We start from the raw sequence: 12,462 nt of genomic DNA, 5'->3' as shown, positions 1-12,462 counted from the left end.
TAGGATTTTTGTTTGTGGCGATTGTTTTTTAAAAAAGTTCCTGGGCCGGCTAAGGAAGTCCTGGATTAAGGGGTCCTCAGGAGTCCGGCCTATGTAACATGGGCCGGACTGATGGGCCGTGAAGATACAAGACAGAAGACTTCCCCCCGTGTCCGGATGGGACTCTCCTTTGCGTGGAAGGCAAACTTGGCGTTCGGATATGAAGATTCCTTCCTCTGTAAATCGACTCTGTACAACCCTAGGCCCCTCCAGTGTCTATATAAACCGGAGGGTTTAGTCCGTAGAGGCAATCACAATCATACAGGCTAGACATCTAGGGTTTAGCCATTACGATCTCGTGGTAGATCAACTCTTGTGATCCTCATATTCATCAAGATCAATCAAGCAAGAAGTAGGGTATTACCTCCATCAAGAGGGCCCGAATCTGGGTAAACATCGTGTCCCCCGTCTCCTGTTACCATCGATCTTAGACGCACAGTTCGGGACCCCCTACCCGAGATCCGCCGGTTTTGACACCGACATTGGTGCTTTCATTGGGAGTTCCACTGTGACGTCGAAGACAGGATTGATGGTGCACCTTTTCATCAAGGACAGTATCACCTCCGAAGGAGCCCTGGCCTCAGGCCAAACCCTCAGACTGGGCGGCTTTACCATGATCGCCCGTTCGGCCAACAAGCCGATCATGACTTCTCAAGTCATCGAAAATCGTCTCCGTGTTGACTCCGAATACTACAAACGGATGGATCCGCCAGAGTTATCTTCTTTAAACGAACTCTTGGATCACATTGCCTCCATGGGGGTCGCTACAGACTACAGTCAGATTGGGCTTAAACCCGATTAGAGAGAAATCAAATATCCGCCGATCACCCATCAGATAGCGGTCGTAGAGGAGCAAAACAACAAATTTTCCCCTGTGTTGAGGACGAGCTATGTTCGGATTCCCGAGCTCGAAGAGCCAGATACCTGTTTGCCTCCAAACCTAGAATTGGGCGTCGAGCCTGGAAAATCACTTAACATCCCAGAGCCCAAACTAATAAGCTCGAAAGCTTTTTGAACTCCAGACTCCAAATTGGGTCAGGGATCATATTTAAAGCCACCCACCCACCACAAGAAACATTCGCCAAACAATTCTGGCCCTCCGGATATATGCGACCTCATGTATGTACGACAACAATCTCAGGAAACAGTCCATCACTTCTGGGACAGATTCCTCCTTGTCAAAGACAAGATTAAATATTGCCGCAATGAGGACGCGATTTCAGTATTCTGCAATAATTGCACGAACGAAGGAATCCTCAACGCCATCAACTGCCATCGCATACTACACTTCGCTAACTTGGCAACCATAGTACAGAAGTATTGTGCAATGGAAAGCACTTGGAAAACTCAGACAACTCGGTGGGAACCATCGGTCTCCACTCAACCCCTCTGGCGAGCAAAAAGGATGCATCCTCGCGGGGCACCCGACCACATAGTGAAGAAAACTAAGCCCATTACGGGACGCGGAACCGTTCTGGAGGGATGGCTCGATAGGCCATGCAAAATACACACGACACCAGATACCGTACCAACCCACAGCCTTAGAGCATGTTGGATACTCCGACAAGTGGCCAAGAGCAGCGAGGATATCCTCACCAAAAACACCTCAGAGCAACACCCCCCGGAGGACGAAAACCTTAGAGTATTGATGGTCTTCGAGACTTCCGCTTCAAACAATCGGTGCAAGAGGGCACTCCGTGACCTTGCCAAAGTCTGCCAAGTCGCAACAATAAACCCCTGGAACGACACGGCCATAACCTTCAACGCCAGTGGTGAACCAAAATTCCGGTCAGTCTGGGCACCAGCCGCCTTGGTCCTCAATCCAATTGTGGATGGCTTTTGGCTCACTAAAGTGCTCATGGATGGTGGCAGTGGACTAAACCTCATCTATGAGGACACACTCAATAAAATGGAAATAGATAGGAGCTGCATCGAGCAATGTAATACGACCTTCCGAGGAATCATTCCCAGCCGGGAGGCGCGATGCGTGGGGAAAATTACACTCAACGTAGTATCCAACATGCCGTAGAACTATCGGTCCGAAGAGATAACCTTCCAAGTGGCCCCTTTCAACAGTGGATATCACGCCCTGTTGGGGCGAGATGCATTCACACGCTTTCAAGCTATACCTCATTACGGGTATATGAAGCTCAAGATACCCGGGCCTAACGGTATTATCACTCTTGCCAGTGATCCGGACATAGCCCTCCGCGCCGAAAACAAAACCGCGTCCCTATCCCTCGAGGCACTGTCTGAGGCCCTCGCGGCCGAAGAGTTAACTGCACTACACTCCACGGTGGATAGGGACAACGTAATCCTTGATAAGCGGCCCAAATCCACCTCCTTCAAACCAGCAGACGAAATAGTCAAATTTCAAGTCCACCCGATGGACCCCAAGAAGACAGCTTCCACTAGGGCACAACTGCACCCAGCGGTTGACGCCGCACTATGAGCGTTCCTGCGCGAGAACTGGGACATATTCGCCTGGCACCATTCTGATATGCCATGAATCCCACGCAGGTTGGCCGAACACAGCCTCAATATATTGAAGGAATATAAGCCAGTCAAGCAAACACTGCGGTGCTTTTCCGCACCCAAACGACAAGCTATGGGAGAGTAGCTAGCCAAGTTAATCAAGGCCAGATTCATCAGAGAAATAAAGCACCCAGATTGGCTAGCAAACCTGGTGATGGTGCCAAAGAAGGATAAATCCTGGCACCTGTGCGTCGATTTCAAAGACCTCAACAAGGCCTGCCCTAAGGATCCCTTCCCCCTCCCCCACATCAATCAGATTATTGATGCTGCTGCAGGACACGACTCACTGTGTTTCCTCGATGCATACTCCGAATACCATCAAATCAAAATGAAGGAGTCCGATCAAGCCGCAACGACATTCATTACCCCATACGGGCCTTTCTGCTTCAGCACTATGCCCTTTGGGCTTAAAAAAGCCGGCGCCACCTACCAACGCATGATTCAAACATGCATGGAGAAACAAATCGGCAAGACAGTTCAGGCATATGTGGATGACGTCATCATAAAGACTAGGCACGTCGAGTCATTAATAGACGACTTGCGTCTCACATTCGACAACCTCCGCACATATGACATCAAGCTCAATCCGGAAAAGTGTGTTTTTGGCATTCCCGTTGGAAAACTGTTGGGCTTCATCGTTTCCAATAGAGGAATTGAGGCAAATCCAGCCAAAATCCGAGCTTTGTCACAACTGGCTACACCAACAGACCTTAAAAAGGTCCAAAAACTAGCCGGATGCGTGGCAGCTTTAAGCCGCTTTATCTCCAGACTAGGCGAAAAAGCATTGCCACTTTATCGCCTTCTCCGACGCACCGACCACTTCGAGTGGACGGATGCGGCAAGAGCCGGACTGGAAGAAATAAAGGCTCTTTTAGCGATCAACCCAATCCTAGCCGCACCGAACATCAGCTAACTGATGTTATTATACATCTCTGCAACACACCAGGTGGTGAGTGCGGTGATCGTTGTTGAGCGAGAGGAGGACGGACATAAATTCCCACTTCAGAAATCGGTATACTACGTATCCACTTCCTCACACCATGCAAATCCTGGTACCCTCATTACCAAAAGATAGCATATGCGGTCTTCATGGCATCTCGGAAGCTACGACACTACTTCCAAGAGTGCTCAATCAAGGTAGCTTTTGAAGTACCACTCAATGACATAATAAATAACCGCGATGCTACGAGCCGGATTGCCAAGTGGGCCATTGAGCTCCTGCCATTCGATATAACATACAAACAACACCGAGCCATTAAATCCCAAGTATTGGCTAACTTCATCGCCGAATGGACAAAGGATGAACTCCCTAAAGAGTACGATACATATTCCAACTGGGTCATGCACTTCCATGGCTCTAAAATGCTGGTCGGCTTAGGAGCGGGTGTCATCTTAATGTCCCCCACTAGAGATACAGTCCAGTACATACTCCAAATATTATACACAGACTCCAACAATGCAGCCGAATACGAGGCCCTATTGCACGATCTTCGAATGGTTGCCTCCATGGGCATACAACGCCTGGAGGTGCACGGGGATTCAAATCTTGCAATATCACAAATAAATGGAGACATCGACGCCAAAGATCCGAAGATGGCAGCCTATCGTAACACCATACTTAAAATATCAGCTTGGTTCAAGGGACTCGAGTTTCATCATGTGGCTCGAGAAAGTGATCAAGCGGCGGATGTCCTTGCTCGCATGGGCGCCAAGCGTGACCGCGTCCCCCCTAACATCTTTCTTGAAAGGCTCTTCAAGCCATCCGTGGTGTGGCAGGGTGAGAGCAGCAACACCAGTCCAGATCCGATTATACCCCCAGATTCCGAACACAATCTCGATATCATCGGGGGCTCAGCCATCGAAATAACACCATCGACCCATCTAATAATGGCAGTAATTGCCCCATGGAGTGAACCCTTCTTGGCCTACCTTAATAGGCGAGAGCTCCCTGAGGATCAAAATGAGGCTCGCTGCATTGTTCGGCGCTCGAAAGCGTACAAGGTCCATGCCGAAGAGCTCTACAAGAAAAGCGCTACCGGAGTCCTTCAAAGATGCATCTCCGAAGAAGAGGGACGACAACACCTAGACGAAATCCATGCTGGTCTCGGCGGTCACCACGCCACGGCTCGGGCCCTTGTAAGTAAAGCCTTTCGTACATGTTTCTTTTGGTCGACGGCCCGAGCAGATGCACATGACCTTGTCCAGCGTTGTGTCGGATGCCAGCTTTTTGCCAATCAAAGCCATATGCCGCCTACCGCCCTACAAACAATCCCCATTACTTGGCGTTTCGCAGTCTGGGGGCTTTATATGGTCGGACCCCTTAAAGGAGGAAGCCATAAGAAAAAATATCTGCTGGTCATGGTAGATAAATTCACCAAGTGTGTCAGATTTCGGGTTCCGGCAGACCCTTGAGGTTCGAACACTGGGGTGCGCGTGGAGATTTCGCCTCCTACCTACCTGCACCCCTCCGCCTCGCTAATATCTAAGCTATGGAAAGAACAACACAAGAGACACAGGGTTTATACTGGTTCGGGCCACCGTTGTGGTGTAATACCCTACTCCAGTGTGTAGTGTGGTGGATTGCCTCTTGGGCTGATGATGATGAGCAATACAAGGAAGAACAGCCTCGCAAGGGTCTGTTCTAGGCTGGGGGGGACGAACTGCTAGGAGGAGTTCAGTCACCCTTCTCTCTCTCTCTCTCTTCTCCATTCTCTCTCTGATTTCGATCTCCAACCGATCGATCGAACCCCCCTACCCTGTGGGTGGCTGGTCCTATTTATAGGCAAAGGCTCTGGGCCTCTTCCCAAATATTGAGCGGGAAGGGCGCCAACAATTGGCCATTTTGAAGGGGAGCATCTGGTACACTTATCCTGACTAAAGTTGGTCCTCGCCTGCCAAAGACTCTGGTGGTGACACTGGCATGGGCTCCACAATGACTTCCTCCCTGCCGTTGGACTAGTCTTGGTCTCATTGCACCGAAACGGGTGCCTTTGCTTGATGCTCTCGCCTGCGCTTGCTCCCTTTGCACCAAAGAGGAAAGGAGGACACTGCGCGGCTGGCGCCCGCCTGGCGCCTTTGGTCATCATGGCTTGCGTCACGGGCACGTCGTGAGGTACCCCGCCTTGATCTCTCCGCCTCCTCGCGAGCCAGCCTGATGAGGCCGTGCTTGAGGAAGCTCCGTGTCGTCCGCCCCGCGAGGCTTGGCCCCTCGCGAGGGTCTTGGGTCTGTGTTGATGAAGATGGGCCGTGCTGGGCCCCCCTTTGAGCCACGCCGCAGGCTGCAGGCAGGCAAGTCTGGGGACCCCCGTTCCCAGAACGCCGACAGTAGCCCCCGGGCCCAAGGCGCGCCCGGACTTGGCCGTGCAGGGAGGCAGAAGGGCAAGAGCGAAGCGCCGCGGGCCCTAACAGCCTGCGGCCTTGGGCGCCGCGTGGCGGTTGATTGGACGTGGGCGTCTCCACTTCCCCATGGCGCCTCGACAACTGCACGGATTGGACAAGTCCCTGCATGCAAAGCGGGTCATGATTACCTACGATCGTGGAGGTCGGCGGTTGGCCTTCGCCGGCCATAAGTACGGAACGGCGCGCGTCCTTCCAGTCCATCCCTTCTTGCTTCTCCTTCTTCCCGGTCCTTGCTCCGTCTTGCTACAATGGCTCTGATCCGCCGGTTCTCGACGGCAGAGAAGGGAAAGGCTCCCCGAGAGGAACCAGACCCGCTCCCGCCGAAGAAACGGCTCGCCCTCCGCGGCCGGGACGAGGGGGCCCATCAGGTGGTGTCGAGGCCCTAGTGCAAGCGGGCACCGCCGGGGTTCCTGCTTCCCTTGTACGCCCACATCGAGGGCCCTGAAGGAGCTGATGCTGATCGCCACGGGCGGCGCCGCCGTCGGCACCAACAGGTCACGAAGGTGTGGGTCGTCCCCCCTAGGGTCCACACTGAGGGCTCCTCCCGAGAGTTCGTGCTCCACGCCGCCATGCCTCCTCGGTCTTGGATTCGCCTTCCTACCTTCTTCGCCTCCATCATCCCGCAGGGAGAACTCCTGGAGCTTTGGCTGCAGCACTGAAAGTGCAACTATCCCTAGGTGGTTTTGGTAATTCATAACAACATATAGCTCAGTGAGCTAATGCTATTCCAAGATGACTATTTCAGGAAAGCTCAATGATTGGCATGGCATGGATGTGAAAGTGGAACCCTCAAAATTCTAAGGACAAAGGATTGGCTCAAGCTCAAAAGCTCAAGACTCTTCATTTTATATTTTAGTGATCCAAGATCACATTGAGTCTTTAGGAAAAGCCAATACTATCAAGGAGGGATGAGGTGTTGCTTAATGAGCCTCTTGCTTCAAGTGCTTAGTGATATGCTCCAAAACCCTCAACTACTTTCCCACTTCCTCATATGACCTAAATCCAAAGCCAAACTCGGTCCTACCCATTCTTTCTATCCGGCGCCACCGAGTTTCACTTGTCATAAGCCAATGCCAAACCCTAGCAATTCGGTTCTACTGATAGGGATCTCGGTCTCACCGAGATGGGATTGCAAACTCTCTGTTTCCCTTTCGTAACTTTTTGGTCTCACCGAAAGAGCGAATCGGTCCCACCGAGATTGCAATGTAAATTCAGTGTTTCCTTTTTGTAACTTTTCGGTCTCACCGAAAGAGCAAATCGGTCCCACCGAGTTTGCCTGACCAACTCTCTGGTTAGCTAATTACCAAAATCGGTCTCACCGAGTTTGTGTAATAGGTCTCACCGAGATTACGTTATGCCCAAACCCTAACCATATCGGTCCTACCGAGTTGCATCTCAGTCCCACCGAAAATCTCTAACGGTCACTAGGTTTACCTTTTCGGTCCGACCGAGTTTGTTGATTCGGTCCCACTGAGATTGGAAAACTGTGTGTGACGGTTGGATTTTGTGTGGAGGCTATATATACCCCTCCACCTCCTCTTCATTCGTGGAGAGAGCCATCAGAACACATACACAATTCCAACTCATATGTTCTGAGAGAGAACCACCTACTCATGTGTTGAGACCAAGATATTCCATTCCTACCATATGAATCTTGATCTCTAGCCTTCCCAAGTTGCTTTCCACTCAAATCTTCTTTCCACAAAATCCAAATCCTATGAGAGAGAGTTGAGTGTTGGGGAGACTATCATTTGAAGCACAAGAGCAAGGAGTTCATTACCTACACACCATTTGTTACTTCTTGGAGAGTGGTGTCTCCTAGATTGGCTAGGTGTTACTTGGGAGCCTCCGACAAGATTGTGGAGTTGAACCAAGGAGTTTGTAAGGGCAAGGAGATCGCCTACTTCGTGAAGATCTACCGCTAGTGAGGCAAGTCCTTCGCGGGCGATGGCCATGTGGGATAGACAAGGTTGCTTCTTCGTGGACCCTTTGTGGGTGGTTGCTTCTTCGTGGACCCTTCGTGGGTGGAGCCCTCCGCGGACTCGCGCAACCATTACCCTTTGTGGGTGGAGCCCTCCATGGACTCGCGCAACCGTTACCCTTCGTGGGTTGAAGTCTCCATCAACGTGGATGTAGGATAGCACCACCTATCCGAACCACGGGAAAAACATTCGTGTCTCCAATTGCGTTTGGATTCTCCAAACCCTTCCCTTTACATTCTTGCAAGTTGCATGCTTTACTTTCCGCTGCCAATATACTCTTTGCATGCTTTCTTGAATTGTGTGATGATTGCTTGACTTGTCCTACAATAGCTAAAATCTGCCAAGAACTAAAATTGGGAAAAGGTTAAGTTTTTATTTGGTCAAGTAGTCTAATCACCCCCCCTCTAGACATACTTTCGATCCTACAAGTGGTATCAGAGCTTTGGTCTCCATTTGCTTTGATCTCTATAGCTTTTGGTGGTCATAGCCTTGGTTTCACAACCTAGGAGAGTATGGCGTCTAGCGAGGGAAATTATCACTGTAGAGGTCCTTACTTTGATGGTACTAATTTTGCTAGTTGGAAGCATAAAATGAAAATGCATATTCTTGGACATAACCCTGCCGTTTGGGCTATTATGTGTGTTGGTTTGCAAGGTGACTTCTTTGATGGGAAAGAACCAAACCGTGAAGCTACCGCGGATGAGTTGAATATGTTGTAATACAATGCTCAAGCTTGTGATATTCTCTTCAATGGATTGTGCCCCGAAGAATTCAACAAAATCAGCCGTCTTGAGAATGCAAAGGAATTTTGGGACACTTTGATTGATATGCACGAAGGTACCGACTCCGTCAAGGAATCCAAGTTGGATGTGCTTCAAAGTCAACTTGACAAGTTCAAAATGAAGGATGGTGAAGGTGTCGCTGAAATGTACTCTAGGCTTGCTCTCATCACAAATGAGATTGCCGGCTTAGGAAGTGAAGAGATGACCGATAGATTCATCATCAAGAAGATTCTAAGAGCCTTGGATGGAAAATATGATACCGTGTGCACATTGATCCAAATGATGCCCAATTACAAAGATCTCAAGCCAACGGAGGTGATTGGAAGAATTGTTGCTCATGAGATGTCACTTAAGGATAAATAGGAACTTCACAACAAATCAAGTGGTGCCTACAAAGCCTCATGTGAAGCCCCTACATCATCAAGTGAGAAACAAAACTTCAATGAAGAATTGAGCTTAATGGTGAAGAACTTCAACAAGTTCTACAAGAGTAGAAGCAAAGATAGAAGCTTCAAGTCAAGGTCCTACAATGACAAAAGATCTTCTAGTCGAGAGCGAAACTGCTACAGTTGTGGAAGACCCGGACACTATTCCAATGAGTGTATGGCTCCCTACAAGAGAAGAGAAGATTCTCCAAAAGGATGAAGCAAAGAATCACCACCAAGAGAGAGAAGGAGTAGAGATGATCGTTATGAACGAAGATACTCACGGAGAAGCAAGGATTCGGAAAGAAAGGAAAAATCATCAAGGAGCTACACAAAACGAAGACATCAAGCTCATGTTGGTGAATGGGTATCCGGCTCCGACTCCGACAGCCACTCCGAGAGAAGTTGTCACTCCGACTCCGAAGATACTCAATATGAAGGTGTTGCCGGTCTAGCACTTGTGTCAACCAACTCCTACGACATATTTGACTCACCAAATGAAGGAATTGGAAGATGCTTCATGACCAAAGGTCCTAAGGTAACACACCCCGAATATGTTGATTTCAATAGTGATGAAGATGACTTGTTAGGTGATGATTTGCTTGTTGACAACTCTAGTGATGAATACTACGATGAAACGTCAATTAATCATGCTAATCAAGATAAAACGAATGACAATGATAAGGAGAAGATTGAGGCTCTAACTAAAGAACTAAACACTCTTAAGTTGGCTCATGAAACTATCTTCGAAGATCATCGAGAACTTTTAAGAGCTCATGAGAAATTACTTTGAAAAGCTCAATCTTGAGCAAGAGCATGAGTTCTTAAAAGCAATCAATGATGATCTCCGCAAGAAAAGTTCTTCTTACATTGCCAAGCGTTTACTCTTATCCACTTACATGCCTCAAGTCAAGTCTAGTAACAAGAACAAGAAAGATTCTTCCTCTAGCAGTAACAATGATCATGCTAAATCCAATATTGTTACTTCTAGTAGTTCTCTTGATTCCACTAATGATTCTCTTAGCCAAGTTACACTTGAGCAAGAAAATAGCTTATTGAAGGGAATTATAGAGAAAGGAGTGTACAAAAGCCTTGCCGGGAGTAAGCAATTCGAGGAAATTGCGCGCAAGCAAGGAATGCACCGGAAGAATCAAGGTGTTGGTTTTGAATGAAAGTTCAATGCCAATGGAGTTGAGTGGGAAGAAGATCAATACCCCAAGACAAAGTTTGTTCCTCAACAAGAGAAGTATGATACTTCTTTCAAGGGGACACAAGCTCAAGATGATCTTCCACCACAAGACTACAAGCAAAAAGGCAAGGACAAGCTTCAAGAGGAAATTGATGCATTTGAAGAAGCTCCTAAGACCTTAGTCAAGTGGATTCCCAAGACTACTTCAAGTTCCACTTCATCAAGTACGACTACAACTCCAAGGATTCCCATCAAGATGGTGTGGATCCAAAAGAAGAAGAACTAGAGAGTTCTTGAGGGTGACTCCGCCAACATACTTCACTCTTATCATTTTGGCAAGAACAAGTGCAATCAACTTCCACATCTTGCACTAGTTCAAGGAGTCACAAACCCTCTTGTTGGTAAGACAAGGGACAAGGTAACCTAAAAGTTTTCATGGACATCATCTTGTGTGTGCATCACTCTATGTCTATGGATATCCTTGTTTATTCCTTGTGGGACTAACCCATGTAGGTATTGAAAGTGCAATTCACTCAAATGGATAGTTCCAAGTGATCTACATCAACATTGAGCATCCACATCTTCAACATCTACATGAAGTCATCATCGACAAAACCCGAGGTTAGTTCATCCCTCTAAGGGGGGATATCACATCTAGGGGGAGCTTTACTCTAAGACTTGAGCTAAAGCAACTCTAAATATGTGAACACAACAATGCTTTATGTAAAAGTGGTAACCCCACTTGAGCTTAAACGATGAGTATGACCTATGATCAAGTGTTCTCACTTGACTCCTAAGTCAATATACTCATATATAGATGACCTTGTCATCGCAAATTGCTTGATAGATGCTAGAATTGGTTGTGCATGCCTTGTCACATATTTCATTTGCCATCTTATTGTGTGAGCATGCTGGTTGCATATTTTACTCATTCGAGGACATCCACTTGTTGTTTTGATTGTTTGGTTTTATTTCCTTTTGCCAAGTGGATGGACAAGAATGCCTAAGAACCTCCTCTAGCTATCTATGCTTTTCTCGTCTCAAACTCTATTCATGCTACATCACAAAATTTGATCAACTCAGATTCGAACCACTCTGTGTGAGGAGCGCTCGGAGTCCCCGATTCGTCATAGACTTAAACTTCCAAAGTCTCTTTATGATTCTCGGTCTGACCGATATCATACTTTCGGTCCTATCGAGATCATTAAGTTGATCTGAATTTTCAATCTCGGTGCACCCGATTTGAACCATTCGGTCACACCGAGTTGCAACAACTGTATACAGTTTTGCATCTCGGTGCCACCGAGTCGTTCCACTCGGTCACACCGACAGGGTCGGGCTATATATAGTCACGGGCAAAAATTTGGAAATTTCTCCGAACCCCTTCGCCCGCGCGATAGCCTGCTCTGCCAACGTGGTCTCCGGATCGTCTCCTCGCCACCAGCCGCCTCCAGTCGCTGGTCTCCGTCGCCGTCAACGGAATTCTACCCCACCATTGCCGCCGTAGCGAGTCTCCGCCGAACTAGGGTATGGACTCGATCACAGTGCTATTCCCCATCCGATTCCTAGCACATTGTGTTCTTAATGATTCTTGCCACGATTGAAACACTCCTATCCAGTCAATGCATTCGTAGATTAGTTTAATTCGAAAATTTTAGGGTTAGGTTTCCGCCGAAACCATCTCGGACCCACCGAGTTGAAAAACTCGGTCCCACCGATTTGGCTTATGCCATTGCACAAGTGAGACTCGGTCTGACCGAGAATTACTTATCGGTGTGACCGATTTTGGAACTTTGTGAAACCCTAGCAGTCTCGGTGCCACCGAACTGTGACTCGGTCTGACCGAGTTCACTAGTTTAGGTTCCAAAACTGCTTTGGTATCACCGAGTTTAAAAATCGGTAGATCCGAGATGATTTTAGTGGGAAACTAAAACTAAGTTTTTGAGTCATTCTTTTGCAAAAATCTCTGCATTTTGTGATGCTCATCCACTCTACCTCATCTATAACTATTCACAGGGTCAGCAGTCAGCTTGTTCATCATGTCGGACCAAAGTGATAGCCAGAACATGTCAGAAGAGCAAGTGCAGATGAGTGAGGGCACTAGTCCCTCA

This window comes from Triticum aestivum, chromosome 5A, assembly GCF_018294505.1.
Source record: "Triticum aestivum cultivar Chinese Spring chromosome 5A, IWGSC CS RefSeq v2.1, whole genome shotgun sequence".
NCBI lineage: Eukaryota > Viridiplantae > Streptophyta > Magnoliopsida > Poales > Poaceae > Triticum > Triticum aestivum.
This window is presented reverse-complemented; position numbering follows the sequence as displayed.